The sequence below is a fragment of the Centruroides vittatus genome, unplaced genomic scaffold (genome assembly GCF_030686945.1).
Source record: "Centruroides vittatus isolate TY-2023 unplaced genomic scaffold, ASM3068694v2 contig_351, whole genome shotgun sequence".
Classification (NCBI taxonomy): Eukaryota; Metazoa; Arthropoda; class Arachnida; order Scorpiones; family Buthidae; genus Centruroides; species Centruroides vittatus.
In genome coordinates this window covers 311,554-339,260 of record NW_027122174.1, presented here as the reverse complement: position 1 = coordinate 339,260, position 27,707 = coordinate 311,554, and the positions used below count along the sequence as shown (strand labels likewise).

Genomic DNA, 27,707 nt, shown 5'->3' with positions numbered 1-27,707 from the left:
TTTACTGATGTCATACATGTTTCTTTTGTCACTAACAGAGGCTTAAACAAAAGACTAAAAGAGATATGTATGACATCAGTAAAGGACAATGCACTACCACCTTATCAAGAATGGCACAAATGGAGAGATCAGTAATTAATTGGAATGAAGCCAAAGTTATCAAACAAGTACACTCACCATCATTAGCATTAACCATGGAAAAATTTGAAATATACAGATCAGGGACAACAGGTAGATGTTTGAACTATAAAGACGCAACGAATTTGCCAACTGCGTGGAAATTCATGATTGACAAACATCCCATTTAATCAAGCATACAGCGTATCCTCATCCCGTATAAAATATAGATATATATTATGTCAACTTACATCCCTTAACTTATTATTTAGCGGATCAATACGTTTATTTAATTAATTTTATTAATGTTTTTATTATTGTTTATATTTTATATTTTACATGGAATGTTCCAATGGTTTTTTAAAATTTGAAATATCTTGCGCATATACATTCGATCCTGCACGAGATAACATTTCAAAAGTAAAAATTGCTTGAAGATGATCTGTGGAACAGGTGGAAAACGTTTGCATGATTAAATTAATAATTTCTCAGAGGTATAAGGTGTCTGAGTAGTAGTAATATAACCTTTATCTAGCCCGATATCTTATGGCATTGATGGCGTGTAGGTTAGAATGTATCGGGCATTAGTGTTATTGTTTAGTTAATTATGTTATATTCGTATTCACGTATATTTTAATATTTGTTACGATATTTTTAAATGATTTACGAAAAGTTTTATTGAACCTTATCGTATTTAATGAAAGAATTATTTATCTATTTCTAGAGGATGAGTAACTAATATATAATTTATTTTATATATAAAGCAAAGAATGAGCATTTCTCATTATATACAAAAGATAACATTTGAAATCATGTTAATTTTAAAAATATTGACAAAAGCAATAGTAACAAAATATCACAAAACTTCACAAATAGAAACCCCTAATAATATATTTGAACTGTTCCACAACTGGGGAGAAACTAGACCATATTTCCCTACTAAAGTATATCCTTAGGGTACTATTCAGTCTACAAATACGTAGTAAAAACAAAATTTTAGTGCTTAATTAAAGAGTTAAAAAGATCGATTGCAAATAAAATAACTTATAAGTTATAACTTAGTTATTTTATTTGCAATCGATCTTTTCGAAATCATCGGGCTATTTACGAATCATATCGGGCTATTTACGGCTATTACATAAATTATAAACCAATTTGGCACTAGAGGTAGACGTTAGACTCCATCTCATATTAACTTTAATAATTATAATTTAATTAATTAATTTAAATAATTTAGACCTACTGGAACAAAAAATCATAGTGACAGCAGGCCAGTAGAGAGCAGGATGCGCGTTCCTTGCCATAATATGGTTTGCACGCCAATTTTTGTATGTGCGTTAATCAAGCCGAATATTCAGTATTCGGCCTGAGTTGAATATACTGTTTGTTACATCACTAGTAATTATTAAATGGTTATATCTAAGGTTTGTGTCTGGAAGGGAGAAATCACTTGGAGGTTCAGGTGGTGTCAGTGATCCTTTGCAATGTTTCTGGACAAAAGATACAATGAAGCATAAACACTAATAGCTACTTCTTTAATTTAGACTGCATCAATACAAGTTGAACTGAAAAAACACTGAAATCACACCATGCACAATATGTGGACACCATTCCTCCCGCCAAGAACACGTTCAAGAAAACAAAAAAAAACCACTTCATACATCGCGCCTCCCACCTAAACATACACTTTTTTCTGAACTAATATGAATGATATCAAACATCCCGCCCACCTTGAAATAACAGTTTCAATAAGTCACGGTTACAAGATTAATGTCACCAATTAGTTAATCAAGAGGAAGGGGGCATATCTTCACAATTGGTTGCTTGAGTTGTTGACTGGATGCTAATTTGACTGTCATGACCCTTACACAATTGTTGTCTCCAGGATGAAGTTCACAAACTCTTGCCATCTTCCATTTAGTGGGTGGCAGATCGTCGTCCTTGAGTAACACTAACTCACCAATCTTGATGTTATCTCTTTTGGCTGCCCATTTAAGTTGTTGTAGATGTGCAAGATATTCATGTTTCTACCTTCTCCAGAAATGTTGCAACATCTGTTGGCTTAGCTGCCAACAAGAAAGATGGTTAGATTTGATGCTAGTGAGATCTGGCTCAGGAATTGCCAATAATGAAGTGAGGGGCTGCAGGGGAGCTGAAGTGCTATGACATGCCTTTATTGGCTAGCCAGTTGTATATCTCATTACTATGTTGGTTGGTTAAAACATATTTGACGAATTTCTTGAGTTCTCGATCTGCTCCAATAAAATTGGTACCGCAGTCACTGAATATATCACAGCATTTTCCTTGTTGAGCTACAAACCGCTTCAGAGCTGCCAGGAACACATCTGTTGTCAATGTACTGACTAGTTTAAGATGAACAGCTCGAGTGACAAAACACACAAACACTGCTAAATATGACTTGAATGAATGTTGACTCAACCCTTGATGACATGAAGTTGAAAGGGGACTGCAAAGTCTACTCCACACTTAAGGAAAGGACGAGCTGGATTCACATGCATTGGCGGTAAGTCACCCATAAGTTGTTGGTCTATTTATGCACGTTGTCTCACGCACTGAATGCATCGTGTGATGTCGAATGGCTTCCTGGGCTCCAATAATCCAAAAATGTTGTAAGTCTGGCATCATTAGTTGGAGACCTCCATGTAGTAGTCTTTTATGCTCCATGTCTATGAGTAAATGTACAAGCTTGTTACGATGGGATAACAAGATGGGATGTGCTTGATCAGGAGTTATCTTCGCATATCTAAGTCGTCCACCCACCCTGAGAATTCCATTGCAGTTAAGAAAGGGATGTAATTGTATTATTTTATTTTTGCTTGAAAGTGGTTTGTTCTCCCTTAACATCTCAATCTCTGGGCCAAAGCTGTTGTGCTGGGTCACCTTAACCCAATATAAGAGAGCTGAATCTAGTTCTTGTTTTGATATGGGAACCACTTGACGTGCAGTAGCAGGGAGGCAACAATTGTTCTGTGTATGAAAGCTGTCACTCTTTTTAATTAGACAATGATGAAAACATTGTCAATAATGACTCATCTATTTGAGAGTAAGCCACAATGATATTGATCTTCCTACAATAAGTAAACTAGCTACTGGAAAATAAACTATTAAAAAACAAAAACCTTAAATTTCCAGCACTAAAAAACATTTAATAATAACGTTTTCGACTGTTTTAAACAGCCATCATCAGTTAAAATGAACTTAAACAAAAGAATGCAGAAAAAAGAATTCCTGAAATAGCTATGTTAGATGGTTTCCGTTTCAGTCTAAGCTGCTGAGCACAACATTCAGTAATGAAACTTGTTTGAAAGGCAGAATCCAATAGAGCCCAATATGGTTGTAGTTCTTGAAAATTCCTCGCTTGAACGACAGCAGTGGATAGCAATACTTGTCTATGCCCACTCGATTGCTTTGACATGTGTGAAATGACTTCTGGTTCTACAACCTTGCTTGAAGTTTTTGTACTGTCATGTGGCTCATCTTGATGTATGGCTGTATCTTACCCATTCATACTGAGGGTAGAGCCACAGCCTGGAAATGGCTTATTTCTAAAGGCATTAACATGACACAGATCAGTAAAAACATTCCTGATAAGGACAAGGAAGACACTGGCAGAGGAATATTGGACATCACAAACTACATTCAAAACGGACTGTATATAACGACAACGTCAACAGAAAACTACAGCCATCCACATGATGAGCAAAATTACACACTCGACCTTACCTTCGAGCAGAGAACTAATATCAGGGCCACATGGAGAATATTTACGGATGGGTCGAGAAGTGAGAAAGGCATGGGTGCAGGAATGGTGGTAATGAACAGAGAGGGTAAGACAAGATTCCAGGCTTACCTTAAAATGGCCCCACATTGTACGAACGTTCAAGCGGAGCAGTGGGCGATAGTTAAAGCAATTAAGCACATCCAGGACAACATTCATATGTGTAAAGGCTCTATAGAATTCTACACAGACAGTCAAACATCTTTGAACATCCTTAAGAACAGGAAAAAGCATACTGGCATCTTACTCGACCTCATCAAAGTGGCAAACGAATTGGGGAGAATCAGAAAAATTCATTTTAACTGGATACCCGCTCACCAAGGACATTCCGGGAATGACCTCACAGATAAATTAGCAAAAAAAGCATGCCAGCTAAATGGTGAACCAACCTTCACGAAAATACCTCGGACTTGGCTTAAAAACCAACTCACAAAACTAGGAAACAACATGTGGCAACAGGAATGGGATACGGTGCAAACAGGAAGGAAGACATATGCTTTTATTCCATCCATAAACTCACGTCTTACTACCCGACACTATACCCCAGACGCTGAGACGACACAGTGCCTCACGGGGCATGGCAACTTTGCCGCATACCTCAACCGTTTTGGGATACAAACAACAAGCACATGTACAATGAATCACCCTCACTTGTATTATCACATGTACATGTGATAATACAAGTGAGGGCGATTCGGATCACCTCCTTTACTACTGTCCAAAATATGAAAATGAGAGACTTTCCCTCATAAGAAAGTGTATCACAAATGGACTAAATTGGCCACCTGACCCCAAAGATATCTTCAATAACAAGGAAGTGTGGCAAGGACTTAAAAACTTTGTGCACAAAACTAAGGCTTTATGTAATACTTACAGCAATGAAACTATATCTTAGTGTTCATGGGCTACCAGGGCACAGCTCTTGTTGAACATCGGTTCTGTGATGAATAACCACTAGTCACAGCATTGTATTTATAGATACAGTTAGTATATAAGAAACACAAATAATATTAAGCTTTGCTTTGTACCTGGTATTCTGTAATTGGTGACGCTCTACAAGTTGTATGTTCGTACGAAAGCCTACCTCTTGTTTTAGTAGACTTTCCACCTTTTGTCAATTGTATATTTCGATATTGTATTGTATTCTATTTGTACCCTACTGTTTTCATCGATAAATGCGATGCAGGTGCCCTTGGGCCTCCCACGTCTTCTTTTTCACACTTTCCTATCCCCCTTTACTTCACACTTCACATCTCATGCTTTCTCTTCTTTCAATTTCTCAGAGAGCAAAGTCTTTTACAAAATACAGATAGCTCTACTTACTCTTTAATTAAATGTAAATGTATAAGGGTGTTATGTTTATGTGAACATTTTTTATAGTGACCTACTATACACTTAGTTGCCGGGTGTCCAAGCTTTAAGCAGTTGTAACATAACTCATGCTTCTTAACTAGATCTCTCCGCTCATTCACCAATGCTCCCAAAAATGTCGAACACTTGAAAACTGGATGTGTGCCATGACAGATGGACATGCTGGATGCACAATACCATGGTGTGCTGCAACAGTTAATTGCTTGGACTGTGAAGACGGATGAAGTCTGGATGTTGGCACCCCTTATTGGTCTTGATTGGCCAGAGTGAATATTGGTTTGGGAAACAGCCAGTGCTCTAGCTCGTTGTTCCAAAAATAAAGTTATGTCTTCAAAGGTTGGTTGTTCTGTGTCCTTTTGAGAAAGTTTCCATTGCCTATGAGATTCTTGATCTATTTTTTCTTTGAGAATATACAGCAAAATGGGGTTCCAATGTTGCACAGGTTGCTTTAATACCTTCAGTGCACAAACACACTCATTAGTTGTATCTACTAAGTGTCGTAGTGCTGTGACTGATTCTTGTGTAATGCTGGGTTACTTGAATAACTTCTGAATGTAGAAATCAATTATTTCACGATTGTGATTGTATCTTTTAATAATGCATCCCAAGCTTCCTGATAGTTTCCATCAGTGACAGGAATGGATTGAATCAATAAGGTGGCATCCTATAGTACTGACAATTTCAAGTATTGGAGTTTTTGGGCACTGGATAATGTAGAGTTATTATGAACAGTGAATGTGAATAAGTCATGGAATGAGAGCCATTTGTCGTACTTGCCGTTAAAAGCCGGAAGTTCCAATCTTGGAAGTTTAACTTCTGTTCCATTTGTGCTGTTGTGCACTTGAACTTGTGGTTGTTGTATTTTGTTTAACAGTCGTGAGTTGAATGGTCATGGCTTCCATGCAACCAATTAGTGTGTTATATTGAGCATCATGTATCTCAAATTTGTCTTCCAAACATTCTCCAATGATGTCTTGTTGTAACAGGTCGATTTTGTCTGATAATGCACTTAATTTTTTAAGATATAGTTGTACCATTACCTCACCAAGAGGTTGAACTCCATGTTCCTGTAATATGTTTTCAATTCTAGTTACCCGTCCCCAATGGTGATATTCGAAATATTTAACAAAGGGTTCGCTAGCAGAAAATTTTTCCCTAACAATCATCAACAAACAAAATGGAAGTTTTGGCTAGAAATAAATACAATACCTTTTCTTGCGATATATCTAATAATCAGTGGCGTATTTGGAACGTAAGGGGCCCTGGGCGAAGACCAGGTAACAATAGTATATTAGTGCTGTCGACCTTGTTTTTTTTTAGGCCGAGAAATTTTTTACTCCAAATGGCACTGCTGATAATAGACAGATGTCATCACCTCTCGGAATAATATATCCTTTTTATTTTGCTGTCCATAGCCCAACACATGTTCCACAGCCATCTTGTATTATCTCGCATGCAAAATTGTGGGATCTCTCTTATGACTGGATCTAGTTTCAAGAACTGTCTTTAATCGATTGCGATTAAACCTCATTTCGGTCGAGATTGAAACGGTCGAGAGAGATTGTACCAAGGCATAGTCCCCGACCTGGCTCACAATCTAGATTGAAATGCTCGGTGCGAACAGGGTATAAGGCTCTAGTTTAGTAGTGTTACAGAGTATAATACGTATATTTTAATATATTTTTTAAAAGAAACAAAACCACTGAGAAATGTTACGTGTGTTTAACAAGGTTTGGGAAACTGAAAATTTTACCAACGGGTTCTGTCGAACCTGTGCGAACCCGCTGAATATCATCACTGCCCATCCCTTTAGTACCTTCCTTTTGTTTAAGAGTGCCTCCGTTTTGAGTGTTTGTTATGCCTTGTGATGTCCGTTATGTTGTCAATGTTCTGTTACCATATGTTGAAATAACTATACTATCCACGTTGTCGTGTTGATTTTTGTTCGAGAAAAAATTAAACAGTACTCACTGTTTAAGTTTTCAGATATCCAGCTGGATGTTGATGGATGAAGTAGCTGATGTCTCTGTTAGGCTTAACCCTTGTCAACCACACCAGATCAGCCTCGACGGACCAAATAAATGTCAGTGAGCCTTTGCAATGTTTCTGGACAAAAGATACAATGAAGCATAAATACAAATAGCTACTTCTTTAATATAGACTGCATCAATACAAGTTGAACTGAAAAAACACTGAAATCACACCATGCACAATACATGGACGCCATTCCTCCCGCCAAGAACACATTCAAGAAGACAAAAATAAAAAAAACCGCTTCACACACCACATCCCCTGCCCAAACATACACTTTTTTTGAACTAATACGAATGATACTGAACAGGTGGCATAACTGGTCAGTGCACCACACAGTAAGCAGAGGTTGCAGGTTCAACTTTCACTCTGGGTCGTTTCTTTTCTTCCAGACTATTCTAAATTTAAAATTAAATTTTAGTTACTCCTTTTGTTAGGAGATGGTGCCTAATGTCTGCTTCTAGTTCATGTAATTATTAATCATGTAATTTCTTATTAATATTTGTTGCATAATTTCTGCTTGATTAATTTGGCTAATAGTTGGATTAATATTCATTATCTGTTAGAGAATTCTCATTTGGTTAAGTTGTTAATTACAATCTATCACATTATTTTTGTTATACTTCTGTCTTATTGTTGGAATTAACCTTACACTACCAAGAAACCATAAACTTTTCTTGAAGTTATTCATTCGTTCTACAAGAACTGTAGTACAGTAGTAATAAAAAAGTAGTTCTAAGATTAAGACAACATCATTTACTTGGTGAAAGTTAAAAGATCATGTTACAAAGGCAATTTGCCAACCACTTTAAATGTGTAAAAAAATATTCAGTTTTTTCACATTTATGATCTTAACAGCTTTGTGGTGTCTAAAGTAATTTTTAATAAATCATTTATTGAAAAAAGCAAAAATGTTTGAAAAATTACACCTACTCGATAACTACAAAGCAGACAAATCAGTATATCAATGTTTATTAGTTGCTTAGATCATAAATAATGTTATAAATGCAGGAATACTGAATACATTTCTTACCACTTAAAGAACAAATTATAACTACAACTCACAGTATATGTTATTTTTAAGTTATCACTTACAAGTGTTGAGTTTCGACAAATGATTGTCATTTTATATTCACATCATTTGCAATGATGTGCCGTTCTAGAGACACATTTATACCTGTGTTCTGGTTTATTACATTTACATTTTTTTTTCTTTTAGAACCAAACCAGATTGTTTATTGAACTATAAGGCTAAATAATTACTAAGCAGCTTGTCAGAATTCAGGCCACCATCTCTTGTTAAATATGTAATCGTAAATAATTTAATTTCATTTTAAAATATTTTGGAAGAAATGATTGACCTGGAGTAGAACTCCAGGTCACATCTGCCTACTGTGCAAACAGATTGCCAGTTATGCTATCTGGACCTCCCTCAGATCTTTACTTTCAGACTAATTAATGGTTAATTCCAGACTAAACAGTTTATTTCAATAAAGAATTTGGTTGTTTGTGTGATATTAAAAATAATTATCTGATTAATTGTATTTATTGTAATATGAAAGTCAGTTCAATTCTCAGACTTTGTGTGCAAGAACAATCTCTGATAAGTTATATTTTACCAATTGAGCTGCTTCAATTCATAAAATATTTAATGATTTGGGCTATTTTTTCATTTTTTAAATCAATCTCCTTCTGTATTAACTGAATGAGATATTCCAAGTTAAATTTGATCAATTGTGGAACAAGACCTGTCTTACTTGTCAATGTATCAATGACTCACATTAACCAATTAACAGGTGTTATTACAATTAACATTTGCAAATTAATGTAAGTTGCACTTTTTATATTCATCCCAGTGGGTTGTGAAGTTAAGTAATCTACAGTGATGCTGGCTAGAGTTTATTGTAAAGTAGTGGTAGACCTAACTAAAGCCAGAGCAAAGCTGGATTTTTCAATAATTTGCGAGAGAAATGGGGTGTTCACCGTGTCAATATTTGATATTCGCCTGCCACCAAGAAATGAACCTCTCCGTAACAAAGTGAGATGGATGTGCGCGAACAGAGTTATCAGGGGAACCAGGAAATTGGTCTATTTTAAATTGGTGAGGCTTATAGACTTTGAGAATTTGTTGTTCCATTGAGACCTGATGATGATAGCGATTGAAAACGCCAAACTTAACAACATACAGGATAGACAGATGCAACATGAAGAATCATTACAACAACAAACTACAGTGGATTCTGCACTTTCAACTACCCAGGAGATGCAAACGGCATGATTGTCCATTTGTGGTGTGGAATGACTTACAAATACCATGGTTTGTCAGGGAAGTTCTGAGATTTGGACCAGTGTTTGCTTCTCCACCTTCCACAAATGATGGTGTAAGATTTTACATCCCAGATTTGGAGGTCCTGTTAAAAGGCCTTTCTGATAGGCAAAAAGAATATTATAGATGGATGGTGGCATTCAGAATTAAAAAGACTAGGAAATCGGCAGAAGTTAGGGAGCTTAGAGAAAACAAAAGGCGCACGACTAGATGGATACATCCCGATAAAGTTACATTGGTCAGAGCAGACAAGGCCAAAATCTTAGTTCTTATAAAATGTGAAATGTATGAGAAGTGCTTACAGGGCTTAAAGTGACTCTCTTTTTTAGCTTTTTTAGCTTTTTTTCATAGCTCCTCTCTTTTTTAGCTTTTTCTGAGAAAAACTCACTTTTTTAGCTTTTTTCACTTCCCATGTGAATTTTTTTTTTTTTGTAAATGCGCTCAGGAGCGAAATAGTGACCGGCACATCCCCGTATGCCTTATGGACTGTGCGCGACATGATAAGGCACTGTCGTATACACATGTAGTGTACTACATTTATATAGACTAACAAAACGAGGAGCTTCTCAAAGCTTGATACTCTGCACATGCTGTAGGAATTTGCACGTGGGTTCTCCTGCTTGTATCCTTGTGAAATACCGATCTCCGCGGCGCTTCGATATAATCACGCTGCATTAAGACATAAGTACACTTCTAGTTCAGCGTTAAGAGTGATTTTTATACAGCATTATTTTTAGCATTTGTATTTATTTAAGCGCAGTGGACAAAAGAAATAGATTTTATTTAATACTAACAGTAGAAACTCATGTTTTAGCAACGGAAAATCGTATAGAACCCAATACTTTCTGAAGTAAGTTGCTAAGCAAACTTCTTCCCAACCGCCTGCTATTCTTTAGCTTAAATGATGACATTTACTCGTTTTTGACTACAGTAGAAAAACCGAAAAAATAATTGTTGAGCGATAATAAATTTGATTTCTACTGTTATTATTAAATAAAACGTTGTAGGACACTCGTTTCAAAGCTTGTATCTTTCTCGCACTCTGTAAAATTAAAGATCGAGCGAATCTCGTGCCAGGAAATACAAGATTTTAAACTAATATCCTAAATATTAATAACTTCTGTAGAGACAATCTTTAGACAAAGACAAAAGTTTGGTTTTAAGTGGGTGCTTATATATTTGGCATGCACCATGGTTTTCTGCATTTTAATTGTGTTCTTCATTTTCCATTTCGACAAACTATAAAACTCTTCATGCACGTGCACATTTGAACAGCTGCGGTCAATCTGGCACCAAATTAAAAAGTTAATTTGTAAATATTTAGTGTCGAAAAACTGCTATTTTCACTTTAATCTAGCTTTTCGATATGCTTCTAGTCAAACCCAGTCAAAAAATTAATTTAATTATAATTTATTGAAGATTTTAATATTTTAATATTAGAAAGTAATTAGCATAAATTACATGGTGTCATGTCTCATCTTTGCTCCCGTTCAAGTTTATTGTCCTATACATGCGCCGATGTTTGTTTTTACTTCTGCTGGGGTTTTATTTCAACCTCGACCATTTGGTTACGCAAAGTGGGGAGACGGGCATCATGTGATCGCGTACCTGACTTTTTACAAGTTTCCTTACCTCGAAAGAAACATATTTTTTCTTGATTTTAATTATTATTAATTAACTTTTTTGATGGATTCTTATATCTTTGTATTATCTAAAGTTGCAGATATAAATGCGTAAAACTTTATTTAAAAAATTGTTTTTCTTATATTTTAAAATTCAAAAATAAATTAAATATCGGAAATGCTAAACTATAAGTACAGTGTGTTTTACATTATCATTGCGAACAGATACAGCCAATTATTTTATAAACGTATTTATTATTTCAATTTTTATAAATTATTTAATTTTAAGCAACGTAATCAATTAATTACTGTGGCGCGTTAACATGGGCGTAGCCAGGAAAGGGCATGGGTGGGCACCCCCCCCCCAGTTAACCTGGTGCCCCTCCCCAGAAAATTACAGCTTCTACTAGGCCCCCCATAACAACACGTTAATTAATATGGAGGCTAGACTTGATTCAATTACTTTTTCATTTCAGACGTTAATTACAGTGTTATTTTAATGTGATTTTATACATAATGTATGTTTATTATAATTAATAGATCTATATAGGAATAGTATCTGTGTCTAATAAAACAAAGCGATTATAAAAATGAAAAGCGTGCGTTCCATCTCGATCTTTTGTAAGCGAAATTTTATGATTTTAATTTTTAAAAAATGAGATTTTTATTTATAATTTCTGTAATTTGATCTATAAGAGCAAAAAACTAAACTTATCAAATATCAACTCTCTGTAAATAATTTCATCATTTACTTATTAATGTCAGATTTGTTAAATTTCATGGGATTGTATTATTTTTCAACTTGAGGGTAGTAGAAAGCTTTGTATATTTTCTCCCGTGAAAGTAATAGACTCTGCCGGTTCCCCACTGTGAAGGACAACAAACTGCTAAATGTTTAATTACATTGTTTTCATAAACTCTCTTCTCTGTCAGTTGTGGGTTGAATGACTAACAAATTGTTTTATTGTATTCAGGGGAATAGATTTGGAGACTAGTATTACCAGTAATGAATGCTGTAATTTTATTTTTAATCATTTAAAAAATATTGATAAAATTACCAAATAAATGATTGGGTCACAATTACTAGTGGTATTGCTATATAACAGACGTGGGCAAACGAGACTCAGAGAGCCGCATGCGGCTCTTTTTGAATTTCATGTGGCTCTTGCCGAAAGTGTTAATTTCTGCTTTTTATTATTATTTTTACAGTTTTATTTCCACAATTTTGTGAAAATATGTTTATTAAAAAAATTCAATACTTGTTCTGTACCTGGATTTTATTATAAAATATAGAACTGCAGTACAGAATAGAAAAGTACAGAACTGCGGCTCCCATGCATTTTGCAAAACCTACATTTCGGCTCCCACTTTTGCTTGCCCACCCCTGCTATATAATAAACATGCAACCCCCTGATTCTGCCAGAAGTTGTTTTTTTTCTTCTTTAATTACATTTTTTTTATGAAGAAATCAAAAAATGTACCTTGAAATAAATGGCATTTGAAATTTGGCGTGTTATATGGAAACACATTCTGGTAGTTATGTTACTATTCCATTTGCTCTGCTGTGTAACGGTGGGAATTCTGTACGGGGCACATGAAAACTTAATGCGGGCCTGTTCTGGCTTAATGCAGTCTTACTGGTCAATTTTCTGGAGTATAAACTCAGCCTAACTATTTTCATATTTAATCTTATCAGTCCACTTAATAATCAATCTAATATCATATGCAATGTTATTGATACAAAATATGTGTGCGTTTGTGTTTTTTTTTAATAACGCCTGTTTTCGTTCATTTTAACACTATTAGCTTTTTTAGCTTTTTTTCAGTCTGAACTCTCTTTTCTCACTTTTTTTTATTGCCATGACTGCTTTAAGCCCTGTGCTTACAGGAATACCTCAACATGACCCAATGCACAGAGGTAGAGGGCTGGATAGATAAGTTGCATTCTAGAGTTAAATGTTTTGCCAATACAAATCTGGCCAGCAAACTAGATATGAGTGGCATTGTCATGGATGCTCCTGATGTCCCTAAATTATTTGCCTTTGCAAGGGCAACAACTACGTCTGGTGGTTGACAAGGCTAGGGCTCCTACACATAAGTTGGAGAAAGTCACACATAACCCGCTTACTGCTTACTCCACACCTGGATGGATATCAATTAGCCATCTCCAGCCCAGTAGAACCATTGGAGCAACTCAAAAGGATCACTTCCCCCATGTATGTTACTGTATTGGACTTTCCATAGAGCTACCTCCTTGTTTTTGTGCTCTCAGGGACTTCCTGTTTACAAGAGTGGATGATAAAGTAATGCACCAACACATACTGTAATTGGCTTACTTGGTGTGTTCTATATTTCAATTTAATGGGATTGTATACACACAGAATAGAGAAGTCCCTGTGGGCAGTCCAGTTTCTGGGAAATTCTGTGAATTGATTGTCAGACAATTGGATAGCATGATCCTACCCCACTTCCTCCACAACATACTCTTGTACAAAAGATACATAGATGACATCATTATTTTCTGGAGGACAGCACTGAATCTAACAAAGTTTGTTAATGCAATGAACAATAATCCATACAGGTTGTTCCTTGAGGTGGAACAACACAGTCCCATCAGGGTCCACTTCTTGGACATAGATATCGCAATTGAAGGGTCGGACATATCCATGTCTGTTTATTGTAAACTGTGTGCTATCTCCACTTATATTCTGATTAGATTGTGTGATCCTTTTTTATAAAAAATAGCAGCATTTGAGGCCTTGGTTAGAAGAGCGTTCACCCATTCTTCCACTGCACAAGCACTAGCACAACAATTAAGAAGTATAGAAGGGATAGCCAGGGTGCATCGTTATAACAACCTTATACATAGATTATGTGAACACCAAAGACATATGCAAGAAGCATCCATCAGTTCAATGGAAATACAGTAGAGACTCGATAATCGGAAACCCGGTAATCGGAACGTATGTTAAGGACTCAAGTAATGACCAATTACACGTGCACGAATTTGGCGAAACAACAGTAATTTATTCTAACAGTACAATAACCGCGAGATGCTTCCTAACCCTCAAGTTTACACGATACACGACTTAAAACTAACGAAATTTACAATACTCTATATACATATATACATACACATTTTCCTTCTATACAATAATTGCATATATTAGCCTTCGACGAATCACGGTATTATGTTAAGTAAATGCAACACGATCTCGAGTTCCAAGCGTTCCTTTTCTTTACGTTAATTCACAAAACTAATAGTTCTTTCCGATACCTGAACGTAATTTACGTCACCAGAAGTACGTCCCTCGTTGATACTTCTCAATTACACTACGATGGAAACGGATTGTGCTTCCCGACTGAAAGTGGTCGCCCTTTCTAGACTCCTGTTCTCCCGGTCTAACTCCGACGTCCTTGCTGACCCTTCCTCGGCAACCTTCCTCGACGAATCCAAAAGCAGCCAAAAAGTGTCCTCAATCGTGAGAGTCCCTCAATTTATATTTCCCGCTCTCCGGAAGTCCGCTTCACTTATTGTCCCACTCTGGACCAATCAGAAAGCTTCTCACGTATCCTAAGGTGACATCATAAGAAAATTCCACGCGACACGGTACAAACCAAGAAAACCCGATACATACAAAAAGGAAACCGAGAAAATAATTAATAATAATAATAATAACAATAATACATAGTTGCGTAGCACTACATATCTCCCCCCCAAGCGACTCACTTCCCGTAGTGCAAACTACGGAAATCAATTTTGCGTTCACGTAGGTTATAAGGTTTCTTACGCACCTCAAGGTCAGTGCACTTCTGCACACCACTTGTGTCAACACCTTGCGTGTTAGTGACCACCCCACGTCTCCTCACCAACCGATCATCCAGGACTTCATCATCATCCTCCAGTACAATTCCTCTATCCTCCCTCTTTTTTTTCTTATTACAAATCGGATAGCCATAGCAAGGTTTTAGGCGATCGACATGGACAGTCTCCTGATCCTTCATATTGCAACCCTCCACACGATACGTAGTTGGGTTTATCACCTTGGTGATCCGAAAGGGTCCTTTATAATTATAAGAAAACTTATTCCCTTTAACACCTTTCTTTCTCACCCAAACCCTCTGCCCTTCCGAAAAACTTACTAATGTTCTCCCTTTGCTTCGATAATCCCTTCCTTTCTTGTTGTAATTTCGCGCATGGATACTCGCATTTTCCCGTAATGCACGGAGTTTCGTGACCAGGAATGCCCTACGCTCATCGGTAGACATATCATCAGGCAGGTATTCGATATTAGGGGTACGGGGATCAACACCATACAAGAGGAAGGCAGGTGACTCATTTATGGCAGTGTGGTGCGAATTGTTATAGGCAAAACATGCAGAAGGTATCATTTCATCCCATTCGACTCTCCCATCGTCAGAGGATTTAGTTATCATTTCGACTAACGATCTGTTCACCCGTTCGCACGTGCCATTCGCACAAGGTCGATAAGCGGTAGTAATGTTCCTCCTAATTCCTAACCACTTGCAACAGTCCGAGAATAAAGATGATAGAAAGTTGGTACCTCTATCGGAAATAATTACTTCTGGGGCACCGTACCTACAAACGATTTCATTAAATATTGTATTACTCACAGACCATGCAGTTTGGTCCTTCAAAGGGTGTGCTTCGACGAAACGAGTGAAAATATCTACTATTACAAGGATGAATCGGTTACCGCTGCTCGATGTGCGGATAGGTCCTACTATATCCACAGCAATCTTTTGGAAAGGTGCCTCAGCCGTCTCGTTTTCTTGGAAAGGAGCCTTTCCTTTGTGTACATTATGCCTCTGGCACCTTTCACACGTCTTAATGACACCTTCGACCTTCTCCCTCAAATTCCGAATATAATAGTGTTTCTCAATGTTAATTATAGTTTTTCGCACGCCCCAATGCCCCGACAGATTGTTTTCGTGAACAGCCTTAATCACTTCCCTAGCAAGATCCTCCCCTACGCATAATTGGCTAACATACTTGTCACGGGACTTCAAGAGGCTTCTTCTATACAGGCATTCGCTTATTACTACATACTGGTGCATATAGCTCCCAATATTTCTATTCCCGGGGCTTCTCAGTAAATCCCTTTTTATGGGGCCAAAAGTTTCATCGCGATCCTGTGATAAACCAATCTCGTATCTATTAGGGATTACAGCCCTTGTAGATTCAACATCGAAGTGATGAACCCCGTTAACGTTCCTCGAAAGGAAGTCCGCTACTTTATTGTCAACGCCTTTCACATGTTGGACTTCTATATGGTAGTCCATAATCTCCATTATCCAACGAGTCAGACGCTTGCTCCCATTTTGAATGTTGCTAAGGAACACAAGGGGTTTATGGTCAGAGAGTATTATCGTTTTTTGGCCTAGAATTAAAAATTTGAAGTGTCTTAAGGCTAAAACAATTGCTAGACATTCTTTCTCAATTGTGGAATAATTGATTTCTGCCCCTTGAAATCTCCTACTAAAATAGCCTATCGGAGCCAGTCCCTTTTCGTGCCGTTGTTCGAGCACCGCAGCTGCCGCGTTGTCAGATGCGTCAGTGTGCAAATAGAATGGTCTATCAAAATCCGGGTGAGCTAGAATTGGTGGGCTTGCTATTGCCTCTTTTAACTTTTCAAAACCTCTCTGACATTCTGGGCTCCATAAAAATCTCTTCCCTTTCTTGGTGAGTTCTGTTAATGGAGCAGCGATATCGGAAAACGACGGGATAAAATTCCGAAAAAATCCAACCACACCGAGAAAACTGCGGACCTCTTTTACACTACGAGGTGTTTCCACTTTCTTGATCGACTCAACATTGTTGGGATCAGGTCGCACACCCTCGCTATTAATAATATGTCCTAAATATCTCACCTCCTTTGCTAATATTTGGCATTTACTCGGATTTAATTTTAGGCCCTCATCCCTTAATGTACTAATTACTCGATCGACAAGCTCAAGATGATCCTCCAAACTTTGTGAAAATAATACAATATCATCTTGAAACACAAAGCAGCTATTTCCGACAAATTTTGCTAAGATCTTCGTCATAATGTATTGGAAAAAACCTCCCACTATTCTTCCCACCCTGAGGCATCCTACAAAGTTGGTATTTTCCCCATGGTGTGGAGAACGCAAATATGTGTCTTACCTTGGGATCTAGAGGAATCTGGAAATACCCTGCTTTTAAGTCCAATACCGAGAAATATCTGTTCCCATTAAGTTGGGATAAGATGTCGTCTATTCGAGCCATCGGGAATATTTGGGGTTCTGTTATATCATTAATTTTTCGCAGGTCCAAAGTGATACGAATCTCACCAGAGCTTTTAGGAACAACATGTATAGGAGAGTTCCACTCCGATGAGCTCTCCTCACATATACCTGCTTTTATCAGCTCACTAACTTGCTTCTTAAGGCCAGGTAAGTAACTGTACGGAATTCGGTACTGTCTAACGTTGACCGGACGTTCCGACGTCAGGCTAACAGAGTGCATATGTCTGCTAGTGCCAGATAACTCGGCAATTTCGCTAGCAATAGCGTCCGGATACTTTCTCAAAATATTTATTATTTTCCTCTTAACCGGTTCATCTAGGTGATCCAATCTCCACACCTCTCTTTCTACCTCTGCCACCCCTACCTCACTATTTATATTAATACAAAATCTCCCTTCACGACCTTGCTTATCTGCCTTAACCACTGATTCGATCCCCACCAACAGCCCAGGGTGCTGGCAAATAATGTCCATCCCGATGATCATCTCGTAACCTGCCCTTTCAGGAAACCCAACACTTGGTGTTGTCGTGCATACCTTTTTCCCATCGTGGAAACAGCACTCGATTGCTACGGCCTCATCACTGTTTATGAGTGCTCCCGACATCCCACTAATACATGAATTGTTTGGGACCACCCAATTCCTATTTTCACGCCTGATATATTCAGTCAATTCATTCTTAATTACGGTCCTTTCTGCACCTGTATCTACTAGACCAGCAATTTCACGTCCTAGGATTACACCTCTTACAATCGGTAACCCCCGGTCTGACAAGTGGATCTTTCTGGTCAGTTCTAATTTAACTAACCGGTCATTCGCCTGACCTTTCAAATGACCTCTGACTAGTTTAAACCTCTTCTCTTGTTGCATTTTCTCGAAATATGGCCTATTTCACCACACGTGTAACAACGGCGCTCTTTTCCCCACCTCTCGCGGTTATTGTTCCCCTTCATGTGCTCGAGTAAAGATGCCATGGACTCGGTCAAACTCCTTATTTGAGTCTCCAACTCCTCTACACGCTTACCCAATTGTACTTCCCTTCTCTCCAACCCCCTTTCATGCTCAACATTTGCGCATACCTCACTTATCCCACCTCGTTTGTTGCAGGCCGATTCGATTTCCTCTTCTTCTTCGGCCTTTACTATCGCCTCATCCAAGGTGTCCGGCCGCCTCTGCATCACCTGCCTCCTAATCTCCGCTAGTAGTCCTTTTATAAAGCATTCCTTAACAGCATTGTCGCGAAGCGTCGCTAAATTAGAATTGCGCGTCACCGCTCGTGAAAACAACGACTTAATCCTAATCCCGTATTCGCAAACCCTCTCCCCTCTTCTCTGGGAGATCTTTAATACCTGATCAAACGGGTCCTGTTCTTTTTCTTTACGACCAAAGCACTTTATAAGAGCCCTCCTTATTTCATCATAGCTCATGACGCCCTGGTCCCTTAAATCGAAAAATAAAGACAAGGGCTCACCTTTTAGGCGGGCTTGAACTACGGTGACCTTCACAGTCTCATCCCAGCTTGCCAACGACGCGACGTTCTCGACGGTTTGGAAAAACCTACTCACATCTAAAATATCTCCGGGCAGGTTCGAAAAACATGGGATCATGCCCATAAATCCCGTTACAATAGGCACATTGCCCAATTCCCCTGCCCCTGAAGATCCGCTGGTAATTTGTTCATCCATAGTTTACCGAAACCTTTTGGTTTTACAATAATATAATTTACAATTCCAATGGCTATAATTACAGATATAAGCGGCAGTAGGATGAGGGGTTAATACAAGATGCACGTTTGGTCGGTCCTTTTACAACAAACAACCCGATCAATATCCTGTCGCGGACGCCAATGTTGATTATCCGATGGATCTAAGTCCACGGATGTAATAAGGATGTATGTTAAGGACTCAAGTAATGACCAATTACACGTGCACGAATTTGGCGAAACAACAGTAATTTATTCTAACAGTACAATAACCGCGAGATGCTTCCTAACCCTCAAGTTTACACGATACACGACTTAAAACTAACGAAATTTACAATACTCTATATACATATATACATACACATTTTCCTTCTATACAATAATTGCATATATTAGCCTTCGACGAATCACGGTATTATGTTAAGTAAATGCAACACGATCTCGAGTTCCAAGCGTTCCTTTTCTTTACGTTAATTCACAAAACTAATAGTTCTTTCCGATACCTGAACGTAATTTACGTCACCAGAAGTACGTCCCTCGTTGATACTTCTCAATTACACTACGATGGAAACGGATTGTGCTTCCCGACTGAAAGTGGTCGCCCTTTCTAGACTCCTGTTCTCCCGGTCTAACTCCGACGTCCTTGCTGACCCTTCCTCGGCAACCTTCCTCGACGAATCCAAAAGCAGCCAAAAAGTGTCCTCAATCGTGAGAGTCCCTCAATTTATATTTCCCGCTCTCCGGAAGTCCGCTTCACTTATTGTCCCACTCTGGACCAATCAGAAAGCTTCTCACGTATCCTAAGGTGACATCATAAGAAAATTCCACGCGACACGGTACAAACCAAGAAAACCCGATACATACAAAAAGGAAACCGAGAAAATAATTAATAATAATAATAATAACAATAATACATAGTTGCGTAGCACTACACAAGAAAGCATCCATCAGTTCAATGGAAATACAGTAGAGACTCGTTAATCGGAAACCCGGTAATCGGAACGATTTTCAGTCGGACTGTGTCATGCTGAATCGAACGTTTTTGATACTAAATTTACTTCTAAAGTATAATTTTCGTGTTTTTATATTCTTCAATATATTTATTTTGTTTGTACAAAATGCAGAAATAATTTTTAACGATACGATAGCCTCGATTATTATTATAAAAATTTTCGTTAGGCTTAAAATCGACGAAAATTCAACACGAAGCGACACGCAACAGAGAAAAGTTTGAACATCGGACAGGTTAATATATTTATTCGTACATAATCGGTAATCGGAACAAATCACTAATCTAAACAACCCCAGTCCCCAATTGATTCCGATTTTCGGTTCTCTACTGTACTGAGGGATAAACAGGAAGAGGATAGAGAGGATACCCCTCACTTTTAACCCGTCTAAAATTATTGTACACCACAATTGCCAAGAGATGTCAGGTCAATATTGCCTACAGGAGATGCCCTTTCATTTTCAACATACTGTGTAATGGAAAAGGCCTCCACCCCTAACTTCGACACTATGACACTATGATGAAAAGGTGATTAGAGGGCTATCCGTATTTAGCGACGGACTTAGGCCCTATTAGAAACTGAAAGAAGAGTTAAGTAAGATAAGAAGCTAGAGGGAAGAGGAAATAAAGAGAAATAGGAAAGTGGGAAAAGGAGTAACCAGGGGGCCCCACGGAACCCCATGGGCGTCTGCATCGCCATTCATTTAAAATAAAAACATATTTACATTGGAATACATAACATTAAAATGGTTACATAAAAGATACAGCCTGACTTGGCTGCGTAGTAAAAATAACAGTAAACAATTAATTAATCGATATCATACATTATATACAATGCCAGACTTATGGCTATATAGACAATAATTGTTAGTTTACAATATTAACAAATGTTTCAGGTACATTAACACTATATGTATACAATAATTGAAGTACGCCGGACATAATTTCCCCAGGTGTGAGATAAATGTGCGTTTCTTGGTTGAATTACATTATTACCCGACAATGGTCCTAGAATTGGTTTAAAAAGGCAAATAATTACAATACAAAATTTAATATTTCGATGATACAATAAACACGGATATATCTATAATCCGTTTACAAAGTGTAAACATGACAATTTATGTTATTTCAATAATGACAAAATTTGTATCGAATTTAAGATAAAATGAAAGCATAAAGATTCATAGCCAGGTAGTGATGGCTGTAACAAAATAACAATATTATATTATTCAATTCGTTTACAAGGTGACATCGATGTAATACTTATTACAACTATCAAAATTAACAATGTTGTCAAAAACGTATTTACAGTGTACTTCAAATGAGTTGCTTACAGTTTACATCAACATAGAGATTAATAAATAAGCGATGTCAACTGCAAAAACCGATAACATATTTACAAATTTACATCGTTACGTGTCTCTTTGAAGCACGAGACAATTTTTCCTGGTCTCTTCAGTCTTCTTCACTCGAGGAAGTAGTCCAGTCACTGTCACTTTCAATTTCACTAATGTCTATCGCTTGACTGTTGCAAGTATTTATTGTGTTACTGTTCTGTATGGTTAGAACACCACTGTCTTGAAGAAACTTCTCCAATGCTTTTAGAAGTTTTATGTTTGTGATGAAGTCTTTTTCATTTGGTGGCCAAGTCTTCCCCTCCTGGACGCAAGTTCTTTGGAGTGGTTTCCTGATGTCTCGGTGTTTGGTGCATTCATATAATAGATGGTAGGCAGTATCCTCACAGTCCATATCTGTATCACATCTATCACTATCTCTCTTTCCGAATCTAAATAGGTAAGACTTGAAGTTTCCATGTCCAGTTATCAGTTGTGTTAGCTGAAAGGTTGGGTGAAAGAATTTGTTGTTTTTTCTGTCTTCTATTGATGGCAAGTATTGATAGCAATGTCTACCGGTAGTAGATCTACTCCACTCCGTTTGCCAGATTGCAGTGATTTGTTGTCTGACATATTTGTTGACACTACTGATGGGAAGTCGGGAGTATGTAATTTTTGAGTTTACTGTTGTGGCTCTTTTTGCCAATTTGTCGGCTAGTTCATTACCAGGCTGTCCTGTGTGTCCTTGAACACAGACTACCAGGCATTTATAACGTCCCTATTAGAGACAACAGATGGGATGGGGAAATGGTGTACGTTGGCTCCACTAAACATTCAATGGGGTTCAGGTTATGGGAGTATAAATTTGACATACAACATAGTAGGAGTACAACTGTCCTCTCCACTTACACGACAGACCCAGATATTATGGCGGACTTCACCAAAGCCTGTATTATCCTTACCACCCCACACCCAGAACACACTCAAGTGGTTGGAGGTGATCAAAATTTTTAAGGCTTGCTGCAGAACCATCTGCATTAATTTTAGGGAGGAGATGTGCCTTTCGATGGCATGGCATGGCAGGCTCTACTGGACAAGGATATTGTCCAGTAGAGCCTGCCATGCTTTTCAATTGTATTTAAAGTGGAGGGCATGCGCATTTGAACTAATCCTATTGTTCGATCTTATTTAAATATCTTAATGGGAACATGTGCACTTAAGGACATGCATGCATTCCCATTAAGATGTTTAAAATGCTAAAGTCATTAAGATCCAATAGATCCAAAATGTATTACCATTCGATTTATATTCAAATGTTAATTGCCAGCTTGTTTTGAATAAAAAAAGAAGCACGAAGAAGAGCCCAGAGGGGTTACGAAAACATTTGCAAATGTTAATCGTAATAATACCGGTTAATTGGTTAACGTGAGTTGCACTTTTTGTATCAAGGTTATGTTTATTATGATGCATTCAGCTGGCAAACCGAGTATTATTTAAATTGTGATGTAAGCTATCTCATTAAAAGTCTAATTATGCTGCTGCACTTGAATAAATTTCATGTTATGATCAGGAGCTATCATTTGGAAGTTTTTAGTAATAGACTTTGTCCTTATTGTAAAGACACTGTTGATTCAGTATTGACTCATATCTTTGCTTCTTGCATTGTGTTATTTCATCTAAAAAATACTATCCTAGGTGAAGAATTTAAAATGGTTCATGTTAAAAATGCTAACTTATATAAAAATGACTCTCTGTAATGTATACTCCTTTTTTTACAATCATTGATATATTTGTAATTTGTGATTAATGCTGTTATCCATTTATGTACTATATATACTCTTTTTATGTTAATTATTTGTGTAATATCTAAATTCATTACATATCTGTTTTTCCCCTTTGTACAATTGAAATTGAATCAATAAAATAATAATAATAATAAATATTTCACCCAGATGTTTTTGGTTCTCAAAAATGAATGTCAATCACTGGTAATTGCAATGTAATTAGAGCACAATTCCATCATTTTGGTAAACTATAGTAATATTCTAAAGACTGTTATCCCTCAAGCATTGCATATATGATTTGCTTTGCAAAAATAAAAGACATTGAAGTATTATGTAACTATAATTTCCTTTATTTTTGACGCTATTATGTAAGCAATGATAAGATTTTAATTTATTCCTGTTTTCTCTCAAATACTTAAGTAATAGTAAATGTCTCCTACATTAAATAATTATCTTAATGAATTGATGTGCATTAATTTGTATTTTTTATAATAATTTCAGAAATTTTCTGTTTTTGTTTCTTTTAAACGAAACATTGAGAAGTAATTATATTAATAACAATAATAAATATAATAAAACAGTAAGCTTTATATTTTCAGTTTTTGAAGACTAAAATTACAATTGTCAGAAACAGATTTAATCATCTTTTGAATAGAATATCAAGTACAGGATATTGCCATAACTCAAGTAGTGCAACTTATCAATTGTCAGTAATTCTGATAAATTTATGTGGCAGAATTGAAAGCGTATATGCCAGATTTTACATCAGTTTCTTCATTTTTAAAAGTAAGTTAACTTTTATTATTGAATTTCTCTTGCTTTCTGAATACAATAGACCTCCAGTTTAAGACTGCTTATATTACAGCGCCTTACTTTGTGATCGGTGTAAATTTTTTACCATAAAATTTATTTTAGAAAAAAGTAGCGGGCCACTGTTGGTTATACTGCTGCTCTTGGGCCATAAATTCAACTAATAATAGCAGTTGGTCTATTAAAATACTCTACTGTAGAATTTTTTATCCAACTGGACTCTTGGTTTACTATGAGCCATATTAACTACAAATTAGGTTAAATGATGTGGGCTGTGTCATAAGTTTTTGCAAGAATCTATTAGTGTGTAAAGGTGAGAGGGTCTACTCTGTTCAGTTTCTCATAAATTATTTAAATTCAAGTTTTCTTCACTAATTTTTACTAACAGTTTATGTAAAAAATATTAAAAGTCAAAAATAATTAGAATTTAATGGAACTATAAATACAGTAGAACTTCTATTATCCAGACTAATTGGGGATGAAGGTAGTCCGGATAAGGAAAAATCCGGATAATCAAAAAAGTAATAATTGACAATGCATATAGTATGAATAATTTTTATTTGTCTAGATCAGCGTTTCTCAAAGTGGGCGATAATGCCCCCTTGTAGGCGGTGAGTAAATCTAGGGGGGCGCTGGAGGCAGGGTACTGAACGGTGATTAAAGGTAAAAGTTTCCTTTCCTCTGTCAAACGGATAAGAGAAAACATTGCATTTAATGGTTTCCAGATGTCGAGAACGATGTACGGTAAGGGCACAAAGTGTGAGATTCGTAGAAAAGTTTTCCTAAGAATATTTCCAATCCTTTCTCACACAGGGGGCGTTGGGTATAACTTTATGGAACAAAGGAGGTGGTGGATCGAAAAAGTTTGAGAATCACTGGTCTAGATTTACATATAACTTCAATATTAAATTATTTTTTATTAAGAAATTCAATTAATGAATTTTGTTTAAAGCTAGCTGTTCTTTTTGAAGCTGCTAAATCACGAATACTTTTAAGACGTATAAGTTGTCCCGAGTTACACTCTTCTTAGCTCTCAAACCACTTCATGGCGACATCTAAGCACCGAAAAGCTTCAGAATGCATAGGACCAATATCTTTTACTTCGCAAATCTCTTCTTCGTCTTCTCGATCTTGTTCATCCGAGGCAGATATTTCTTTAATTATTTCCTCATCATTCAAAATTTGGAATCCAGGATCGTTCGCATCGCAATTTAACCACTCAGTTACATCTTCTTCGTCACATTTGGCACATATTGAAATTTGTGCTATTGCTTCTGCACTGTCTCCTATACCACTTTCTACTGTTACTGGAATTTACTAATGGTCTTTTCAAAATTTTGTTCCGTGCATTCCATCACGTATGTACAGTACATAAATAGTGTCGCAATTCGCAAAGTGCAAATCGGCAAATTCGTACAATTTTTGTTTATTTTGAACAATCCGGATAATCAAAAATCCAGATAATAGAGGTCCGGATAATCGAGGTTCTACTGTACTGTAAAAAAGAAATGTTAAATATGATTATGAAAGAAATTACAATTTTTACATTTTTATTTATCTGCCTAAAATATAAAAATTATTGATATCATTTTAATGTGTAAACAGCAATGAATATGTAATTTTAAAATCATTAAATATTTTGCTTTTCGAACTCTTTTCACAGATCAGTATTTTTTCTGTATGTTTTACATCTTCCTCTAAGTCTCTTTACTCACAATTGTACTGATCCTTTCTCTGTTCCATCCAATCTAGTTCAAGTTATCCTTTTGATAGCTGCTATACACGGCTTCTGTTATCCTTTTATTGTCTATCATCAGGAACATGTATACACTCTTCTTCATTCCTGAAAAGATAAAAAAGAAAATACAATTTATCTTATAGGTTCTCTTCCCACAGCTTTCTTTAGCCTTTATTTAGTGTTTTTTAGTTAAAATTGTCTTCTCAAATTAGTTATATAATATAAAGGAATTATTCAAATTAATCTGTTATTTTGTTGTCTAAAATTTCTTCGGTCTCCTTTCTTCTCTCTGATTTTCAAAATAATTCTTCCAAACTTTCTTTTTCATATTTTTGTGATGCAAGATAGTCAATGCAGTTCCTCGTCTAGAGCATTTTGAACTATTTAAAATATTTAATATTTATCGTGTAGTCTGTTCGTCGTAACTTCGTACACGAAACGAAGAAGTAAAATGGCCGTCTCGTCGCCGTATGCTACAAGTTGTATTCTTTCACATTCTCTGTCTCGTTGTAGAAGCAACGACAGTGTCCTAATAAAAAAGTGAACATTTGTTAATTATAAATTTAGTCCTAGAGACAATTGTTAGGAAAGAGTACTGGTTTTGTGAACTATTTTTTTTCAGAAGCATGAATGAAGTTTGAATGACTAATGCAGCGAACAGAGCATTAGTTTAAATTTTCTGTGAAAAAACATTATAAAATCATTTCTATAAACATTCTAAAACTTAAAATTTATTTTGTGTAAAAATATATATTGGTACCAGCAGATATTATATTGCATATCTTGCAGCCTTCAAACTTTTGGACTCTGCACTCCTGTATCACAAACAATAACTAAAATTGATTTATTGTTTCTGGTAGAGGAGCCATTAAAAAATTATTTCCTGAAAAAAGAAAATGGACCATGACTGACTTCAATCAATTAATCATCTTTATTTGTATTAGGTTATTGCCTGTTACAATAGGGTGAATAAATTAGTAAGAAACGTTTGATTTTATCGTGTATTATTACATTATTTCCAACACAAATTATTTCATTTGTAACATTAACATATAATTTTGATATTATTAACACAATTATTTAAATTTGCATATAATAATATATGGATACAACGTGTTTGTGAAAATAGTTGTATAAACTTTATATAGTTGTAGTTTTTGCAGACTGACTTCAGATTTACAGTGTTCTCTTCTGTATATAAGAAGATAAAGATGTTACTTTTGTAAGATTTAATCTTGAAGGCATAGATTTTAGTTCAGGAATTCAGTTATGTCTAAGTGCTAAAATGTACTGTAAAATTATACTCTCCAAAAGAAAATTAAGAAAACGGACAAGGCTTTCTTTAAATTAAGATTTAGGTTTGTTTTTTTCCTTACAGAAGGAGATGAAGAGAGAGTTATTTGTAGCAAGAAGAATGTCTCAGAGGAAAACATTTATGATTTATAACAACTAAGCAACCAATTAATTCACAAAAATCATGTTCCTTAAACAGGTTTGTTTTTATTTATGCTATTTTTGTACATGTTTAATAAGTATTAAGCATATGTAAACAGCAAAAATATCAATTATGCTAAAAATTGTATTTTCCAAATAGTACAGTTCTCGAATAGGGCGTTAAGGAGAGCCAGAGGAACTGATGTTGCGTGTGGATTGTAGATACTTCATTACAATGACTATTAAAATAAATTTACTCTTACAAAATGCTCTTTGCTTTTTAAAATCATTACAGAAGGACCCCAATTATCCAAGTTCTGATAACGAATGTTTCACATTTT

At 36.3% G+C, this 27,707-nt stretch overlaps 1 long non-coding RNA gene across 1 annotated transcript in view; it reads left to right on the top strand.

Annotated features, from left to right (window-relative positions):
* Window positions 1-27,399, top strand: part of LOC136974622 (uncharacterized) — a 30,992-nt gene extending 3,593 nt beyond the window's left edge. The window contains exons 2-3 of the long non-coding RNA XR_010880665.1: window positions 23,984-24,170; window positions 27,311-27,399. This is a non-coding gene — a long non-coding RNA (uncharacterized lncRNA). The remainder of the gene's footprint in view (window positions 1-23,983; window positions 24,171-27,310) is intronic.
* Window positions 27,400-27,707: the final 308 nt, after the last annotated feature.